We start from the raw sequence: 18769 nt of genomic DNA on the forward strand, positions 1-18769 counted from the left end.
GTCTTGAGCGCTGTGAGGCATACTAAAGCTAAAGCCGTCCATTGACTAAGACCTCCTGAAAACCGGGGCGCCCCTATCTCTGGGAATGGGAAAATGTGCTCCTTACCTCGAGACTAGAGGTCACAGTTAGTGGGCACCTTAGCTACAGTATGCTCCTGGGGGGGAGCTCCCCGGAAGGAATCGCAAGCACCTGGTTTCTTTTGGAAAATCTCACTGCTCCTCAGAGGCATCGGTGGAGTGAATAGTATCCTGGTGGTGTGGTTTTCAGGCGCCTTGGAAGCTGCAACGCAGTGGCTTTCCAAAGGGGGAAAGTCGGGCTTCTCCCACATTCTCCCAGTGCCAACTTGACCCCACGGCGCATTTACCAGCACTCTCTGACTGACACCCGGAGACTTTCAACAACACTGGGCCTTTCTATGAACACACTTCGTTGGACGGGGGGTGTTTTTCGTGCCACGAAGAGCAGCACCCGCTTAATGACTTAGTCTGGCATAGGGGACCTTGGATCGTCCAAATGCCTCACAGTTGTAGCGGGTTTTCTGTACTTTCTGTCAGGCTGCACCTGCAGTGTACCTTGCGTCACAATAGTGAGATGACAGGTTAAACGTTGCCAGGATGCACTTTAGTCTCAGGGATTCTTTCAGTGCCGTTCGGAGGGCCTGCACACAGGGAGAGCCACGCTGAATGTCATACTGGCCGAAACGTTGTCCCGGGGCTGCCTTATGGCTGTAGACATCAAGCTCTGCAAGCGAGATGCAGTTCATTGCCCTTCCCTCTGCGTAGAAAGAGTTGACCCCAGCAGTCTGTCCTGTGTTGTGTGGCTTGGAAAACAAAAAGGGAAATCACAGCTCACATGCTCTCCCTCAGAAGGGAACTCACAGGCGACTCTCTTAGGCCTACACAAAGCCGCAGAGGAGTTAAAGCACTCTATGGATTCAGGGTTCATGGAGGTGGCTGCACACAAAACTTGGCTGAGAGGAAACACTCGTGCTTTCCTTGAGGCTAGGGGTCACGTTTACTTTGCACTTTAGCTAGGGCAAGCGTGGGATGAGCTCCTAGCAAGGCACTGGAGACCACCTGGATTCGTAGGAGAAAACTCACTTTCTTCACTGAGGCATTCCTAGAGGTGACTAGAAGACGGGTAACGGCAGTGTCTTTCCATCAGCCTTGAGGCCGCCACTGTCGGCCTTTCAAATGGGGAAAAGACTGCCTTTTTCCAGGCTTCTCAATTACCAACTGGTTCACCCAGCACATACACCTATCTTCTCTGACAAACCAAGGGAGACCCTTGGAACACAATTCGGCCTTCTGCGATGAAACTTTTGGATGCAGTGTGTGCTGCATGTGGTGAACGGCATAAACCTCCTAATGCCCTCAGCAGGCCTAGGTGACTTTGGATGTTCCAAATGTCTAGCAATGCTCGGGGTTACTCTCTACATTATTTCGGGCTAGACCTAAAGTCCCGTTTCCGCGTCACTTAGAGAGACGTCGAGGAGGAGTCCCCAAACCGAATTGGAGCCCCGGTGGTTTCTTTCAGGGCAGCTTAGTTTTTCTCAACGTGGCAGACACGCAGGGAACGAAACCCTGCCAAGAACCGCGTTCCTGAGGCGGTTTCAAAGCTGTGGAACGCCAGCCATAGAGGACACCTTAGTTCCCGGCCCTTCCAACTGCATAGGGAGGGATGTGCCCAGAGCTGTGTATCCCTTGATGGCGCTCAGAAGGCTTTGGGTACACAGTGTACTTCCTTGGAAAGAAGTGCCCACGTGAGAGTCTTGAGCGCTGTGAGGCATACTAAAGCTAAAGCCGTCCATTGACTAAGACCTCCTGAAAACCGGGGCGCCCCTATCTCTGGGAATGGGAAAATGTGCTCCTTACCTCGAGACTAGAGGTCACAGTTAGTGGGCACCTTAGCTACAGTATGCTCCTGGGGGGGAGCTCCCCGGAAGGAATCGCAAGCACCTGGTTTCTTTTGGAAAATCTCACTGCTCCTCAGAGGCATCGGTGGAGTGAATAGTATCCTGGTGGTGTGGTTTTCAGGCGCCTTGGAAGCTGCAACGCAGTGGCTTTCCAAAGGGGGAAAGTCGGGCTTCTCCCACATTCTCCCAGTGCCAACTTGACCCCACGGCGCATTTACCAGCACTCTCTGACTGACACCCGGAGACTTTCAACAACACTGGGCCTTTCTATGAACACACTTCGTTGGACGGGGGGTGTTTTTCGTGCCACGAAGAGCAGCACCCGCTTAATGACTTAGTCAGGCATAGGGGACCTTGGATCGTCCAAATGCCTCACAGTTGTAGCGGGTTTTCTGTACTTTCTGTCAGGCTGCACCTGCAGTGTACCTTGCGTCACAATAGTGAGATGACAGGTTAAACGTTGCCAGGATGCACTTTAGTCTCAGGGATTCTTTCAGTGCCGTTCGGAGGGCCTGCACACAGGGAGAGCCACGCTGAATGTAATACTGGCCGAAACGTTGTCCCGGGGCTGCCTTATGGCTGTAGACATCAAGCTCTGCAAGCGAGATGCAGTTCATTGCCCTTCCCTCTGCGTAGAAAGAGTTGACCCCAGCAGTCTGTCCTGTGTTGTGTGGCTTGGAAAACAAAAAGGGAAATCACAGCTCACATGCTCTCCCTCAGAAGGGAACTCACAGGCGACTCTCTTAGGCCTACACAAAGCCGCAGAGGAGTTAAAGCACTCTATGGATTCAGGGTTCATGGAGGTGGCTGCACACAAAACTTGGCTGAGAGGAAACACTCGTGCTTACCTTGAGGCTAGGGGTCACGTTTACTTTGCACTTTAGCTAGGGCAAGCGTGGGATGAGCTCCTAGCAAGGCACTGGAGACCACCTGGATTCGTAGGAGAAAACTCACTTTCTTCACTGAGGCATTCCTAGAGGTGACTAGAAGACGGGTAACGGCAGTGTCTTTCCATCAGCCTTGAGGCCGCCACTGTCGGCCTTTCAAATGGGGAAAAGACTGCCTTTTTCCAGGCTTCTCAATTACCAACTGGTTCACCCAGCACATACACCTATCTTCTCTGACAAACCAAGGGAGACCCTTGGAACACAATTCGGCCTTCTGCGATGAAACTTTTGGATGCAGTGTGTGCTGCATGTGGTGAACGGCATAAACCTCCTAATGCCCTCAGCAGGCCTAGGTGACTTTGGATGTTCCAAATGTCTAGCAATGCTCGGGGTTACTCTCTACATTATTTCGGGCTAGACCTAAAGTCCCGTTTCCGCATCACTTAGAGAGACGTCGAGGAGGAGTCCCCAAACCGAATTGGAGCCCCGGTGGTTTCTTTCAGGGCAGCTTAGTTTTTCTCAACGTGGCAGACACGCAGGGAACGAAACCCTGCCAAGAACCGCGTTCCTGAGGCGGTTTCAAAGCTGTGGAACGCCAGCCATAGAGGACACCTTAGTTCCCGGCCCTTCCAACTGCATAGGGAGGGATGTGCCCAGAGCTGTGTATCCCTTGATGGCGCTCAGAAGGCTTTGGGTACACAGTGTACTTCCTTGGAAAGAAGTGCCCACGTGAGAGTCTTGAGCGCTGTGAGGCATACTAAAGCTAAAGCCGTCCATTGACTAAGACCTCCTGAAAACCGGGGCGCCCCTGTCTCTGGGAATGGGAAAATGTGCTCCTTACCTCGAGACTAGAGGTCACAGTTAGTGGGCACCTTAGCTACAGTATGCTCCTGGGGGGGAGCTCCCCGGAAGGAATCGCAAGCACCTGGTTTCTTTTGGAAAATCTCACTGCTCCTCAGAGGCATCGGTGGAGTGAATAGTATCCTGGTGGTGTGGTTTTCAGGCGCCTTGGAAGCTGCAACGCAGTGGCTTTCCAAAGGGGGAAAGTCGGGCTTCTCCCACATTCTCCCAGTGCCAACTTGACCCCACGGCGCATTTACCAGCACTCTCTGACTGACACCCGGAGACTTTCAACAACACTGGGCCTTTCTATGAACACACTTCGTTGGACGGGGGGTGTTTTTCGTGCCACGAAGAGCAGCACCCGCTTAATGACTTAGTCAGGCATAGGGGACCTTGGATCGTCCAAATGCCTCACAGTTGTAGCGGGTTTTCTGTACTTTCTGTCAGGCTGCACCTGCAGTGTACCTTGCGTCACAATAGTGAGATGACAGGTTAAACGTTGCCAGGATGCACTTTAGTCTCAGGGATTCTTTCAGTGCCGTTCGGAGGGCCTGCACACAGGGAGAGCCACGCTGAATGTCATACTGGCCGAAACGTTGTCCCGGGGCTGCCTTATGGCTGTAGACATCAAGCTCTGCAAGCGAGATGCAGTTCATTGCCCTTCCCTCTGCGTAGAAAGAGTTGACCCCAGCAGTCTGTCCTGTGTTGTGTGGCTTGGAAAACAAAAAGGGAAATCACAGCTCACATGCTCTCCCTCAGAAGGGAACTCACAGGCGACTCTCTTAGGCCTACACAAAGCCGCAGAGGAGTTAAAGCACTCTATGGATTCAGGGTTCATGGAGGTGGCTGCACACAAAACTTGGCTGAGAGGAAACACTCGTGCTTACCTTGAGGCTAGGGGTCACGTTTACTTTGCACTTTAGCTAGGGCAAGCGTGGGATGAGCTCCTAGCAAGGCACTGGAGACCACCTGGATTCGTAGGAGAAAACTCACTTTCTTCACTGAGGCATTCCTAGAGGTGACTAGAAGACGGGTAACGGCAGTGTCTTTCCATCAGCCTTGAGGCCGCCACTGTCGGCCTTTCAAATGGGGAAAAGACTGCCTTTTTCCAGGCTTCTCAATTACCAACTGGTTCACCCAGCACATACACCTATCTTCTCTGACAAACCAAGGGAGACCCTTGGAACACAATTCGGCCTTCTGCGATGAAACTTTTGGATGCAGTGTGTGCTGCATGTGGTGAACGGCATAAACCTCCTAATGCCCTCAGCAGGCCTAGGTGACTTTGGATGTTCCAAATGTCTAGCAATGCTCGGGGTTACTCTCTACATTATTTCGGGCTAGACCTAAAGTCCCGTTTCCGCATCACTTAGAGAGACGTCGAGGAGGAGTCCCCAAACCGAATTGGAGCCCCGGTGGTTTCTTTCAGGGCAGCTTAGTTTTTCTCAACGTGGCAGACACGCAGGGAACGAAACCCTGCCAAGAACCGCGTTCCTGAGGCGGTTTCAAAGCTGTGGAACGCCAGCCATAGAGGACACCTTAGTTCCCGGCCCTTCCAACTGCATAGGGAGGGATGTGCCCAGAGCTGTGTATCCCTTGATGGCGCTCAGAAGGCTTTGGGTACACAGTGTACTTCCTTGGAAAGAAGTGCCCACGTGAGAGTCTTGAGCGCTGTGAGGCATACTAAAGCTAAAGCCGTCCATTGACTAAGACCTCCTGAAAACCGGGGCGCCCCTATCTCTGGGAATGGGAAAATGTGCTCCTTACCTCGAGACTAGAGGTCACAGTTAGTGGGCACCTTAGCTACAGTATGCTCCTGGGGGGGAGCTCCCCGGAAGGAATCGCAAGCACCTGGTTTCTTTTGGAAAATCTCACTGCTCCTCAGAGGCATCGGTGGAGTGAATAGTATCCTGGTGGTGTGGTTTTCAGGCGGCTTGGAAGCTGCAACGCAGTGGCTTTCCAAAGGGGGAAAGTCGGGCTTCTCCCACATTCTCCCAGTGCCAACTTGACCCCACGGCGCATTTACCAGCACTCTCTGACTGACACCCGGAGACTTTCAACAACACTGCGCCTTTCTATGAACACACTTCGTTGGACGGGGGGTGTTTTTCGTGCCACGAAGAGCAGCACCCGCTTAATGACTTAGTCAGGCATAGGGGACCTTGGATCGTCCAAATGCCTCACAGTTGTAGCGGGTTTTCTGTACTTTCTGTCAGGCTGCACCTGCAGTGTACCTTGCGTCACAATAGTGAGATGACAGGTTAAGCGTTGCCAGGATGCACTTTAGGCTCAGGGATTCTTTCAGTGCCGTTCGGAGGGCCTCCACACAGGGAGAGCCACGCTGAATATCATACTGGCCAAAACGTTGTCCCGGGGCTGCCTTACAGCTGTAGACATCAAGCTCTGCAAGCGAGAAGCAGTTCATTGCCCTTCCCTCTGCGTAGAAAGAGTTGACCCCAGCAGTCTGTCCTGTGTTGTGTGGCTTGGAAAACTAAAAGGGAACTCATAGCGCACACGCTCTCCCTCAGAAGGGAACTCACAGGCGACTCTCTTAGGCCTACGCAAAGCCGCCGAGGAGTTAAAGCACTCTATGGAGTCAGGGTTCATGGAGGTGGCTGCACACAAAACTTGGCTGAGAGGAAACACTCGTGCTTTCCTTGAGGCTAGGGGTCACGTTTACTTTGCACTTTAGCTAGGGCAAGCGTGGGATGAGCTCCTAGCAAGGCACTGGAGACCACCTGGATTCGTAGGAGAAAACTCACTTTCTTCACTGAGGCATTCCTAGAGGTGACTAGAGAACGGGTAACGGCAGTGTCTTTCCATCAGCCTTGAGGCCGCCACTGTCGGCCTTTCAAATGGGGAAAAGACTGCCTTTTTCCAGGCTTCTCAATTACCAACTGGTTCACCCAGCACATACACCTATCTTCTCTGACAAACCAAGGGAGACCCTTGGAACACAATTCGGCCTTCTGCGATGAAACTTTTGGATGCAGTGTGTGCTGCATGTGGTGAACGGCATAAACCTCCTAATGCCCTCAGCAGGCCTAGGTGACTTTGGATGTTCCAAATGTCTAGCAATGCTCGGGGTTACTCTCTACATTATTTCGGGCTAGACCTAAAGTCCCGTTTCCGCATCACTTAGAGAGACGTCGAGCAGGAGACCCAAACCGAATTGGAGCCCCGCTGGTTTCTTTCAGGGCAGCTTAGTTTTTCTCAACGTGGCAGACACGCAGGGAACGAAACCCTGCCCAAAACCGCGTTCCTGCGGCGGTTTCAAAGCTGTGGAACGCCAGCCATAGAGGACACCTTAGTTCCCGGCCCTTCCAACTGCATAGGGAGGGATGTGCCCAGAGCTGTGTATCCCTTGATGGCGCTCAGAAGGCTTTGGGTACACAGTGTACTTCCTTGGAAAGAAGTGCCCACGTAAGAGTCTTGAGCGCTGTGAGGCATACTAAAGCTAAAGCCGTCTATTGACAAAGACCTCCTGAAAACCGGGGCGCCCCTATCTCTGGGAATGGGAAAATGTGCTCCTTACCTCGAGACTAGAGGTCACAGTTAGTGGGCACCTTAGCTACAGTATGCTCCTGGGGGGGAGCTCCCCGGAAGGAATCGCAAGCACCTGGTTTCTTTTGGAAAATCTCACTGCTCCTCAGAGGCATCGGTGGAGTGAATAGTATCCTGGTGGTGTGGTTTTCAGGCGGCTTGGAAGCTGCAACGCAGTGGCTTTCCAAAGGGGGAAAGTCGGGCTTTTCCCACATTCTCCCAGTGCCAACTTGAACCCACGGCGCATTTACCAGCACTCTCTGACTGACACCCGGAGACTTTCAACAACACTGGGCCTTTCTATGAACACACTTCGTTGGACGGGGGGTGTTTTTCGTGCCACGAAGAGCAGCACCCGCTTAATGACTTAGTCAGGCATAGGGGACCTTGGATCGTCCAAATGCCTCACAGTTGTAGCGGGTTTTCTGTACTTTCTGTCAGGCTGCACCTGCAGTGTACCTTGCGTCACAATAGTGAGATGACAGGTTAAGCGTTGCCAGGATGCACTTTAGGCTCAGGGATTCTTTCAGTGCCGTTCGGAGGGCCTCCACACAGGGAGAGCCACGCTGAATATCATACTGGCCAAAACGTTGTCCCGGGGCTGCCTTACAGCTGTAGACATCAAGCTCTGCAAGCGAGAAGCAGTTCATTGCCCTTCCCTCTGCGTAGAAAGAGTTGACCCCAGCAGTCTGTCCTGTGTTGTGTGGCTTGGAAAACAAAAAGGGAACTCACAGCGCACATGCTCTCCCTCAGAAGGGATCTCACAGGCGACTCTCTTAGGCCTACGCAAAGCCGCAGAGGAGTTAAAGCACTCTATGGAGTCAGGGTTCATGGAGGGGGCTGCACACAAAACTTGGCTGAGAGGAAACACTCGTGCTTACCTTGAGGCTAGGGGTCACGTTTACTTTGCAATTTAGCTAGGGCAAGCGTGGGATGAGCTCCTAGCAAGGCACTGGAGACCACCTGGATTCGTAGGAGAAAACTCACTTTCTTCACTGAGGCATTCCTAGAGGTGACTAGAAGACGGGTAACGGCAGTGTCTTTCCATCAGCCTTGAGGCCGCCACTGTCGACCTTTCAAATGGGGAAAAGACTGCCTTTTTCCAGGCTTCTCAATTACCAACTGGATCACCCAGCACATACACCTATCTTCTCTGACAATCCAAGGGAGACCCTTGGAACACAATTCGGCCTTCTGTGATGAAACTTTTGGATGCAGTGTGTGCTGCATGTGGTGAACGGCATAAACCTAATGCCCTCAGCAGGCCTAGGTGACTTTGGATGTTCCAAATGTCTAGCAATGCTCGGGGTTACTCTCTACATTATTTCGGGCTAGACCTAAAGTCCCGTTTCCGCATCACTTAGAGAGAGGTCGGGCAGGAGTCCCCAAACCGAATTGGAGCCCCGCTGGTTTCTTTCAGGGCAGCTTAGTTTTTCTCAACGTGGCAGACACGCAGGGAACGAAACCCTGCCAAGAACCGCGTTCCTGAGGCTGTTTCAAAGCTGTGGAACGCCAGCCATAGAGGACACCTTAGTTCCCGGCCCTTCCAACTGCATAGGGAGGGATGTGCCCAGAGCTGTGTAACCCTTGATGGCGCTCAGAAGGCTTTGGGTACACAGTGTACTTCCTTGGAAAGAAGTGCCCACGTGAGAGTCTTGAGCGCTGTGAGGCATACTAAAGCTAAAGCCGTCCATTGACTAAGACCTCCTGAAAACCGGGGCGCCCCTATCTATGGAATGGGAAAATGTGCACCTTACCTTGAGACTAGAGGTCACAGTTAGTGGGCACCTTAGCTACAGTATGCTCCTGGGGGGGAGCTCCCCGGAAGGAATCGCAAGCACCTGGTTTCTTTTGGAAAAACTCACTGCTCCTCAGAGGCATCGGTGGAGTGTATAGTATCCTGGTGGTGTGGTTTTCAGGCGGCTTGGAAACTGCAACGCAGTGGCTTTCCAAAGGGGGAAAGTCGGGCTTCTCCCACATTCTCCCAGTGCCAACTTGACCCCACGGCGCATTTACCAGCACTCTCTGACTGACACCCGGAGATTTTCAACAACACTGGGCCTTTCTATGAACACACTTCGTTGGACGGGGGGTGTTTTTCGTGCCACGAAGAGCAGCACCCGCTTAATGACTTAGTCAGGCATAGGGGACCTTGGATCGTCCAAATGCCTCACAGTTGTAGCGGGTTTTCTGTACTTTCTGTCAGGCTGCACCTGCAGTGTACCTTGCGTCACAATAGTGAGATGACAGGTTAAGCGTTGCCAGGATGCACTTTAGTCTCAGGGATTCTTTCAGTGCCGTTCGGAGGGCCTCCACACAGGGATAGCCACGCTGAATATCATACTGGCCAAAACGCTGTCCCGGGGCTGCCTTACAGCTTTAGACATCAAGCTCTGCAAGCGAGAAGCAGTTCATTGCCCTTCCCTCTGCGTAGAAAGAGTTGACCCCAGCAGTCTGTCCTGTGTTTTGTGGCTTGGAAAACAAAAAGGGAACTCATAGCGCACATGCTCTCCCTCAGAAGGGAACTCACAGGCGACTCTCTTAGGCCTACGCAAAGCCGCAGAGGAGTTAAAGCACTCTATGGAGTCAGGGTTCATGGAGGTGGCTGCACACAAAACTTGGCTGAGAGGAAACACTCGTGCTTACCTTGAGGCTAGGGGTCACGTTTACTTTGCACTTTAGCTAGGGCAAGTGTGGGATGAGCTCCTAGCAAGGCACTGGAGACCACCTGGATTCGTAGGAGAAAACTCACTTTCTTCACTGAGGCATTCTTAGAGGTGACTAGAAGACAGGTAACGGCAGTGTCTTTCCGTCAGCCTTGAGGCCGCCACTGTCGACCTTTCAAATGGGGAAAACACTGCCTTTTTCCAGGCTTCTCAATTACCAACTGGATCACCCAGCACATACACCTATCTTCTCTGTCAATCCAAAGGAGACCCTTGGAACACAATTCGGCCTTCTGCGATGAAACTTTTGGATGCAGTGTTTGCTGCATGTGGTGAACGCCATAAACCTCCTAATGCCCTCAGCAGGCCTAGGTGACTTTGGATGTTCCAAATGTCTAGCAATGCTCGTGGTTACTCTCTACATTATTTCGGGCTAGACCTAAAGTCCCGTTTCCGCATCACTTAGAGAGACGTCGAGCAGGAGTCCCCAAACCGAATTGGAGCCCCGCTGGTTTCCTTCAGGGCAGCTTAGTTTTTCTCAACGTGGCAGACACGCGGGGAACGAAACCCTGCCAAGAACCGCGTTCCTGAGGCTGTTTCAAAGCTGTGGAACGCCAGCCATAGAGGACACCTTAGTTCCCGGCCCTTCCAACTGCATAGGGAGGGATGTGCCCAGAGCTGTGTATCCCTTGATGGTGCTCAGAAGGCTTTGGGTACACAGTGTACTTCCTTGGAAAGAAGTGCCCACGTGAGAGTCTTGAGCACTGTGAGGCATACTAAAGCTAAAGCCGTCCATTGACTAAGACCTCCTGAAAACCGGGGCGCCCCTATCTCTGGGAATGGGAAAATGTGCACCTTACCTCGAGACTAGAGGTCACAGTTAGTGGGCACCTTAGCTACAGTATGCTCCTGGGGGGGAGCTCCCCGGAAGGAATCGCAAGCACCTGGTTTCTTTTGGAAAAACTCACTGCTCCTCAGAGGCATCGGTGGAGTGAATAGTATCCTGGTGGTGTGGTTTTCAGGCGGCTTGGAAGCTGCAACGCAGTGGCTTTCCAAAGGGGGAAAGTCGGGCTTCTCCCACATTCTCCCAGTGCCAACTTGACCCCATGGCGCATTTACCAGCACTCTCTGACTGACACCCGGAGACTTTCAACAACACTGGGCCTTTCTATGAACACACTTCGTTGGACGGTGGGTGTTTTTCGTGTCACGAAGAGCAGCACCCGCTTAATGACTTAGTCAGGCATAGGGGACCTTGGATCGTCCAAATGCCTCACAGTTGTAGCGGGTTTTCTGTACTTTCTGTCAGGCTGCACCTGCAGTGTACCTTGCGTCACAATAGTGAGATGACAGGTTAAGCGATGCCAGGATGCACTTTAGGCTCAGGGATTCTTTCAGTGCCGTTCGGAGGGCCTCCACACAGGGATAGCCTAGCTGAATATCATACTGGCCAAAACGTTTTCCCGGGGCTGCCTTACAGCTGTAGACATCAAGCTCTGCAAGCGAGAAGCAGTTCATTGCCCTTCCCTCTGCGTAGAAAGAGTTGAGCCCAGCAGTCTGTCCTGTGTTGTGTGGCTTGGAAAACAAAAAGGGAACTCACAGCGCACATGCTCTCCCTCAGAAGGGAACTCACAGGCGACTCTCTTAGGCCTACGCAAAGCCGCAGAGGAGTTAAAGCACTCTATGGAGTCAGGGTTCATGGAGGTGGCTGCACACAAAACTTGGCTGAGAGGAAACACTCGTGCTTACCTTGAGGCTAGGGGTCACGTTTACTTTGCACTTTAGCTATGGCAAGCGTGGGATGAGCTCCTAGCAAGGCACTGGAGACCACCTGGATTCGTAGGAGAAAACTCACTTTCTTCACTGAGGCATTCCTAGAGGTGAATAGAAGACGGGTAACGGCAGTGTCTTTCCGTCAGACTTGAGGCCGCCACTGTCGACCTTTCAAATGGGGAAAAGACTGCCTTTTTCCAGGCTTCTCAATTACCAACTGGATCACCCAGCACATACACCTATCTTCTCTGACAATCCAAGGGAGACCCTTGGAACACAATTCGGCCTTCTGCGATGAAACTTTTGGATGCAGTGTGTGCTGCATGTGGTGAACGGCATAAACCTCCTAATGCCCTCAGCAGGCTTAGGTGACTTGGATGTTCCAAATGTCTAGCAATGCTCGGGGTTACTCTCTACATTATTTCGGGCTAGACCTAAAGTCCCGTTTCCGCATCACTTAGAGAGACGTCGAGCAGGAGTCCCCAAACCGAATTGGAGCCCCGCTGGTTTCTTTCAGGGCAGCTTAGTTTTTCTCAACGTGGCAGACACGCAGGGAACGAAACCCTGCCAAGAACTGCGTTCCTGAGGCTGTTTCAAAGCTGTGGAACGCCAGCCATAGAGGACACCTTAGTTCCCGGCCCTTCCAACTGCATAGGGAGGGATGTGCCCAGAGCTGTGTATCCCTTGATGGCGCTCAGAAGGCTTTGGGTACACAGTGTACTTCCTTGGAAAGAAGTGCCCACGTGAGAGTCTTGAGCGCTGTGAGGCATACTAAAGCTAAAGCCGTCCATTGACTAAGACCTCCTGAAAACCGGGGCGCCCCTATCTCTGGGAATGGGAAAATGTGCACCTTACCTCGAGACTAGAGGTCACAGTTAGTGGGCACCTTAGCTACAGTATGCTCCTGGGGGGGAGCTCCCCGGAAGGAATCGCAAGCACCTGGTTTCTTTTGGAAAAACTCACTGCTCCTCAGAGGCATCGGTGGAGTGAATAGTATCCTGGTGGTGTGGTTTTCAGGCGGCTTGGAAGCTGCAACGCAGTGGCTTTCCAAAGGGGGAATGTCGGGCTTCTCCCACATTCTCCCAGTGCCAACTTGACCCCACGGCGCATTTACCAGCACTCTCTGACTGACACCCGGAGACTTTCAACAACACTGGGCCTTTCTATGAACACACTTCGTTGGACGGGGGGTGTTTTTCGTGCCACGAAGAGCAGCACCCGCTTAATGACTTAGTCAGGCATAGGGGACCTTGGATCGTCCAAATGCCTCACAGTTGTAGCGGGTTTTCTGTACTTTCTGTCAGGCTGCACCTGCAGTGTACCTTGCGTCACAATAGTGAGATGACAGGTTAAGCGTTGCCAGGATGCACTTTAGGCTCAGGGATTCTTTCAGTGCCGTTCGGAGGGCCTCCACACAGGGATAGCCACGCTGAATATCATACTGGCCAAAACGTTGTCCCGGGGCTGCCTTACAGCTGTAGACATCAAGCTCTGCAAGCGAGAAGCAGTTCATTGCCCTTCCCTCTGCGTAGAAAGAGTTGAGCCCAGCAGTCTGTCCTGTGTTGTGTGGCTTGGAAAACAAAAAGGGAACTCACAGCGCACATGCTCTCCCTCAGAAGGGAACTCACAGGCGACTCTCTTAGGCCTACGCAAAGCCGCAGAGGAGTTAAAGCACTCTATGGAGTCAGGGTTCATGGAGGTGGCTGCACACAAAACTTGGCTGAGAGGAAACACTCGTGCTTACCTTGAGGCTAGGGGTCACGTTTACTTTGCACTTTAGCTAGGGCAAGCGTGGGATGAGCTCCTAGCAAGGCACTGGAGACCACCTGGATTCGTAGGAGAAAACTCACTTTCTTCACTGAGGCATTCCTAGAGGTGAATAGAAGACGGGTAACGGCAGTGTCTTTCCGTCAGACTTGAGGCCGCCACTGTCGACCTTTCAAATGGGGAAAAGACTGCCTTTTTCCAGGCTTCTCAATTACCAACTGGATCACCCAGCACATACACCTATCTTCTCTGACAATCCAAGGGAGACCCTTGGAACACAATTCGGCCTTCTGCGATGAAACTTTTGGATGCAGTGTGTGCTGCATGTGGTGAACGGCATAAACCTCCTAATGCCCTCAGCAGGCCTAGGTGACTTGGATGTTCCAAATGTCTAGCAATGCTCGGGGTTACTCTCTACATTATTTCGGGCTAGACCTAAAGTCCCGTTTCCGCATCACTTAGAGAGACGTCGAGCAGGAGTCCCCAAACCGAATTGGAGCCCCGCTGGTTTCTTTCAGGGCAGCTTAGTTTTTCTCAACGTGGCAGACACGCAGGGAACGAAACCCTGCCAAGAACCGCCTTCCTGAGGCTGTTTCAAAGCTGTGGAACGCCAGCCATAGAGGACACCTTAGTTCCCGGCCCTTCCAACTGCATAGGGAGGGATGTGCCCAGAGCTGTGTATCCCTTGATGGCGCTCAGAAGGCTTTGGGTACACAGTGTACTTCCTTGGAAAGAAGTGCCCACGTGAGAGTCTTGAGTGCTGTGAGGCATACTAAAGCTAAAGCCGTCCATTGACTAAGACCTCCTGAAAACCGGGGCGCCCCTATCTCTGGGAATGGGAAAATGTGCACCTTACCTCGAGACTAGAGGTCACAGTTAGTGGGCACCTTAGCTACAGTATGCTCCTGGGGGGGAGCTCCCCGGAAGGAATCGCAAGCACCTGGTTTCTTTTGGAAAAACTCACTGCTCCTCAGAGGCATCGGTGGAGTGAATAGTATCCTGGTGGTGTGGTTTTCAGGCGGCTTGGAAGCTGCAACGCAGTGGCTTTCCAAAGGGGGAATGTCGGGCTTCTCCCACATTCTCCCAGTGCCAACTTGACCCCACGGCGCATTTACCAGCACTCTCTGACTGACACCCGGAGACTTTCAACAACACTGGGCCTTTCTATGAACACACTTCGTTGGACGGGGGGTGTTTTTCGTGCCACGAAGAGCAGCACCCGCTTAATGACTTAGTCAGGCATAGGGGACCTTGGATCGTCCAAATGCCTCACAGTTGTAGCGGGTTTTCTGTACTTTCTGTCAGGCTGCACCTGCAGTGTACCTTGCGTCACAATAGTGAGATGACAGGTTAAGCGTTGCCAGGATGCACTTTAGGCTCAGGGATTCTTTCAGTGCCGTTCGGAGGGCCTCCACACAGGGATAGCCACGCTGAATATCATACTGGCCAAAACGTTGTCCCGGGGCTGCCTTACAGCTGTAGACATCAAGCTCTGCAAGCGAGAAGCAGTTCATTGCCCTTCCCTCTGCGTAGAAAGAGTTGAGCCCAGCAGTCTGTCCTGTGTTGTGTGGCTTGGAAAACAAAAAGGGAACTCACAGCGCACATGCTCTCCCTCAGAAGGGAACTCACAGGCGACTCTCTTAGGCCTACGCAAAGCCGCAGAGGAGTTAAAGCACTCTATGGAGTCAGGGTTCATGGAGGTGGCTGCACACAAAACTTGGCTGAGAGGAAACACTCGTGCTTACCTTGAGGCTAGGGGTCACGTTTACTTTGCACTTTAGCTAGGGCAAGCGTGGGATGAGCTCCTAGCAAGGCACTGGAGACCACCTGGATTCGTAGGAGAAAACTCACTTTCTTCACTGAGGCATTCCTAGAGGTGAATAGAAGACGGGTAACGGCAGTGTCTTTCCGTCAGACTTGAGGCCGCCACTGTCGACCTTTCAAATGGGGAAAAGACTGCCTTTTTCCAGGCTTCTCAATTACCAACTGGATCACCCAGCACATACACCTATCTTCTCTGACAATCCAAGGGAGACCCTTGGAACACAATTCGGCCTTCTGCGATGAAACTTTTGGATGCAGTGTGTGCTGCATGTGGTGAACGGCATAAACCTCCTAATGCCCTCAGCAGGCCTAGGTGACTTGGATGTTCCAAATGTCTAGCAATGCTCGGGGTTACTCTCTACATTATTTCGGGCTAGACCTAAAGTCCCGTTTCCGCATCACTTAGAGAGACGTCGAGCAGGAGTCCCCAAACCGAATTGGAGCCCCGCTGGTTTCTTTCAGGGCAGCTTAGTTTTTCTCAACGTGGCAGACACGCAGGGAACGAAACCCTGCCAAGAACCGCGTTCCTGAGGCTGTTTCAAAGCTGTGGAACGCCAGCCATAGAGGACACCTTAGTTCCCGGCCCTTCCAACTGCATAGGGAGGGATGTGCCCAGAGCTGTGTATCCCTTGATGGCGCTCAGAAGGCTTTGGGTACACAGTGTACTTCCTTGGAAAGAAGTGCCCACGTGAGAGTCTTGAGCGCTGTGAGGCATACTAAAGCTAAAGCCGTCCATTGACTAAGACCTCCTGAAAACCGGGGCGCCCCTATCTCTGGGAATGGGAAAATGTGCACCTTACCTCGAGACTAGAGGTCACAGTTAGTGGGCACCATAGCTACAGTATGCTCCTGGGGGGGAGCTCCCCGGAAGGAATCGCAAGCACCTGGTTTCTTTTGGAAAAACTCACTGCTCCTCAGAGGCATCGGTGGAGTGAATAGTATCCTGGTGGTGTGGTTTTCAGGCGGCTTGGAAGCTGCAACGCAGTGGCTTTCCAAAGGGGGAATGTCGGGCTTCTCCCACATTCTCCCAGTGCCAACTTGACCCCACGGCGCATTTACCAGCACTCTCTGACTGACACCCGGAGACTTTCAACAACACTGGGCCTTTCTATGAACACACTTCGTTGGACGGGGGGTGTTTTTCGTGCCACGAAGAGCAGCACCCGCTTAATGACTTAGTCAGGCATAGGGGACCTTGGATCGTCCAAATGCCTCACAGTTGTAGCGGGTTTTCTGTACTTTCTGTCAGGCTGCACCTGCAGTGGACCTTGCGTCACAATAGTGAGATGACAGGTTAAGCGTTGCCAGGATGCACTTTAGGCTCAGGGATTATTTCAGTGCCGTTCGGAGGGCCTCCACACAGGGATAGCCACGCTGAATATCATACTTGCCGAAACGTTGTCCCGGGGCTGCCTTACAGCTGTAGACATCAAGCTCTGCAAGCGAGAAGCAGTTCATTGCCCTTCCCACTGCGTAGAAAGAGTTGAGCCCAGCAGTCTGTCCTGTGTTGTGTGGCTTGGAAAACAAAAAGGGAACTCACAGCGCACATGCTCTCCCTCAGAAGGGAACTCACAGGCGACTCTCTTAGGCCTACGCAAAGCCGCAGAGGAGTTAAAGCACTCTAAGGAGTCAGGGTTCATGGAGGTGGCTGCACACAAAACTTGGCTGAGAGGAAACACTCGTGCTTACCTTGAGGCTAGGGGTCACATTTACTTTGCACTTTAGCTAGGGCAAGCGTGGGATGAGCTCCTAGCAAGGCACTGGAGACCACCTGGATTCGTAGGAGAAAACTCACTTGCTTCACTGAGGCATTCCTAGAGGTGACTAGAAGACGGGTAATGGCAGTGTCTTTCCGTCAGCCTTGAGGCCGCCACTGTCGACCTTTCAAATGGGGAAAAGACTGCCTTTTTCCAGGCTTCTCAATTACCAACTGGATCACCCAGCACATACACCTATCTTCTCTGACAATCCAAGGGAGACCCTTGGAACACAATTCGGCCTTCTGCGATGAAACTTTTGGATGCAGTGTGTGCTGCATGTGGTGAACGGCATAAACCTCCTAATGCCCTCAGCAGGCCTAGGTGACTTTGGATGTTCCAAATGTCTAGCAATGCTCGGGGTTACCCTCTACATTATTTCGGGCTAGACCTAAAGTCCCGTTTCCGCATCACTTAGAGAGACGTCGAGCAGGAATCCCCAAACCGAATTGGAGCCCCGGTGGTTTCTTTCAGGGCAGCTTAGTTTTTCTCAACGTGGCAGACACGCAGGGAACGAAACCCTGCCAAGAACCGCGTTCCTGAGGCTGTTTCAAAGCTGTGGAACGCCAGCCATAGAGGACACCTTAGTTCCCGGCCCTTCCAACTGCATAGGGAGGGATGTGCCCAGAGCTGTGTATCCCTTGATGGCGCTCAGAAGGCTTTGGGTACACAGTGTACTTCCTTGGAAAGAAGTGCCCACGTGAGAGTCTTGAGCGCTGTGAGGCATACTAAAGCTAAAGCCGTCCATTGACTAAGACCTCCTGAAAACCGGGGCGCCCCTATCTCTGGGAATGGGAAAATGTGCACCTTACCTCGAGACTAGAGGTCACAGTTAGTGGGCACCTTAGCTACAGTATGCTCCTGGGGGGGAGCTCCCCGGAAGGAATCGCAAGCACCTGGTTTCTTTTGGAAAAACTCACTGCTCCTGAGAGGCATCGGTGGAGTGAATAGAATCCTGGTGGTGTGGTTTTCAGGGGGCTTGGAAGGTGCAACGCAGTGGCTTTCCAAAGGGGGAAAGTCGGGCTTCTCCCACATTCTCCCAGTGCCAACTTGACCCCACGGCGCATTTACCAGCACTCTCTGACTGACACCCGGAGACTTTCAACAACACTGGGCCTTTCTATGAACACACTTCGTTGGACTGGGAGTCCTTTTCGTGCCACGAAGAGCAGCACCCGCTTAATGACTTAGTCAGGCATAGGGGACCTTGGATCGTCCAAATGCCTCACAGTTGTAGCGGGTTTTCTGTACTTTCTGTCAGGCTGCACCTGCAGTGTACCTTGCGTCACAATAGTGAGATGACAGGTTAAGCGTTGCCAGGATGCACTTTAGGCTCAGGGATTCTTTCAGTGCCGTTCGGAGGGCCTCCACACAGGGAGAGCCACGCTGAATATCATACTGGCCAAAACGTTGTCCCGGGGCTGCCTTACAGCTGTAGACATCAAGCTCTGCAAGCGAGAAGCAGTTCATTGCCCTTACCTCTGCGTAGAAAGAGTTGACCCCAGCAATCTGTCCTGTGTTGTGTGGCTTGGAAAACAAAAAGGGAACTCACAGCGCACATGCTCTCCCTCAGAAGGGAACTCACAGGCGACTCTCTTAGGCCTACGCAAAGCCGCAGAGGAGTTAAAGCACTCTATGGAGTCCGGGTTCATGGAGGTGGCTGCACACAAAACTTGGCTGAGAGGAAACACTCGTGCTTACCTTGAGGCTAGGGGTCACGTTTACTTTGCACTTTAGCTAGGGCAAGCGTGGGATGAGCTCCTAGCAAGGCACTGGAGACCACCTGGATTCGT

Source organism: Mesoplodon bidens, assembly GCF_964165515.1.
Source record: "Mesoplodon bidens genome assembly, contig: HAP1_SCAFFOLD_129, whole genome shotgun sequence".
NCBI lineage: Eukaryota > Metazoa > Chordata > Mammalia > Artiodactyla > Ziphiidae > Mesoplodon > Mesoplodon bidens.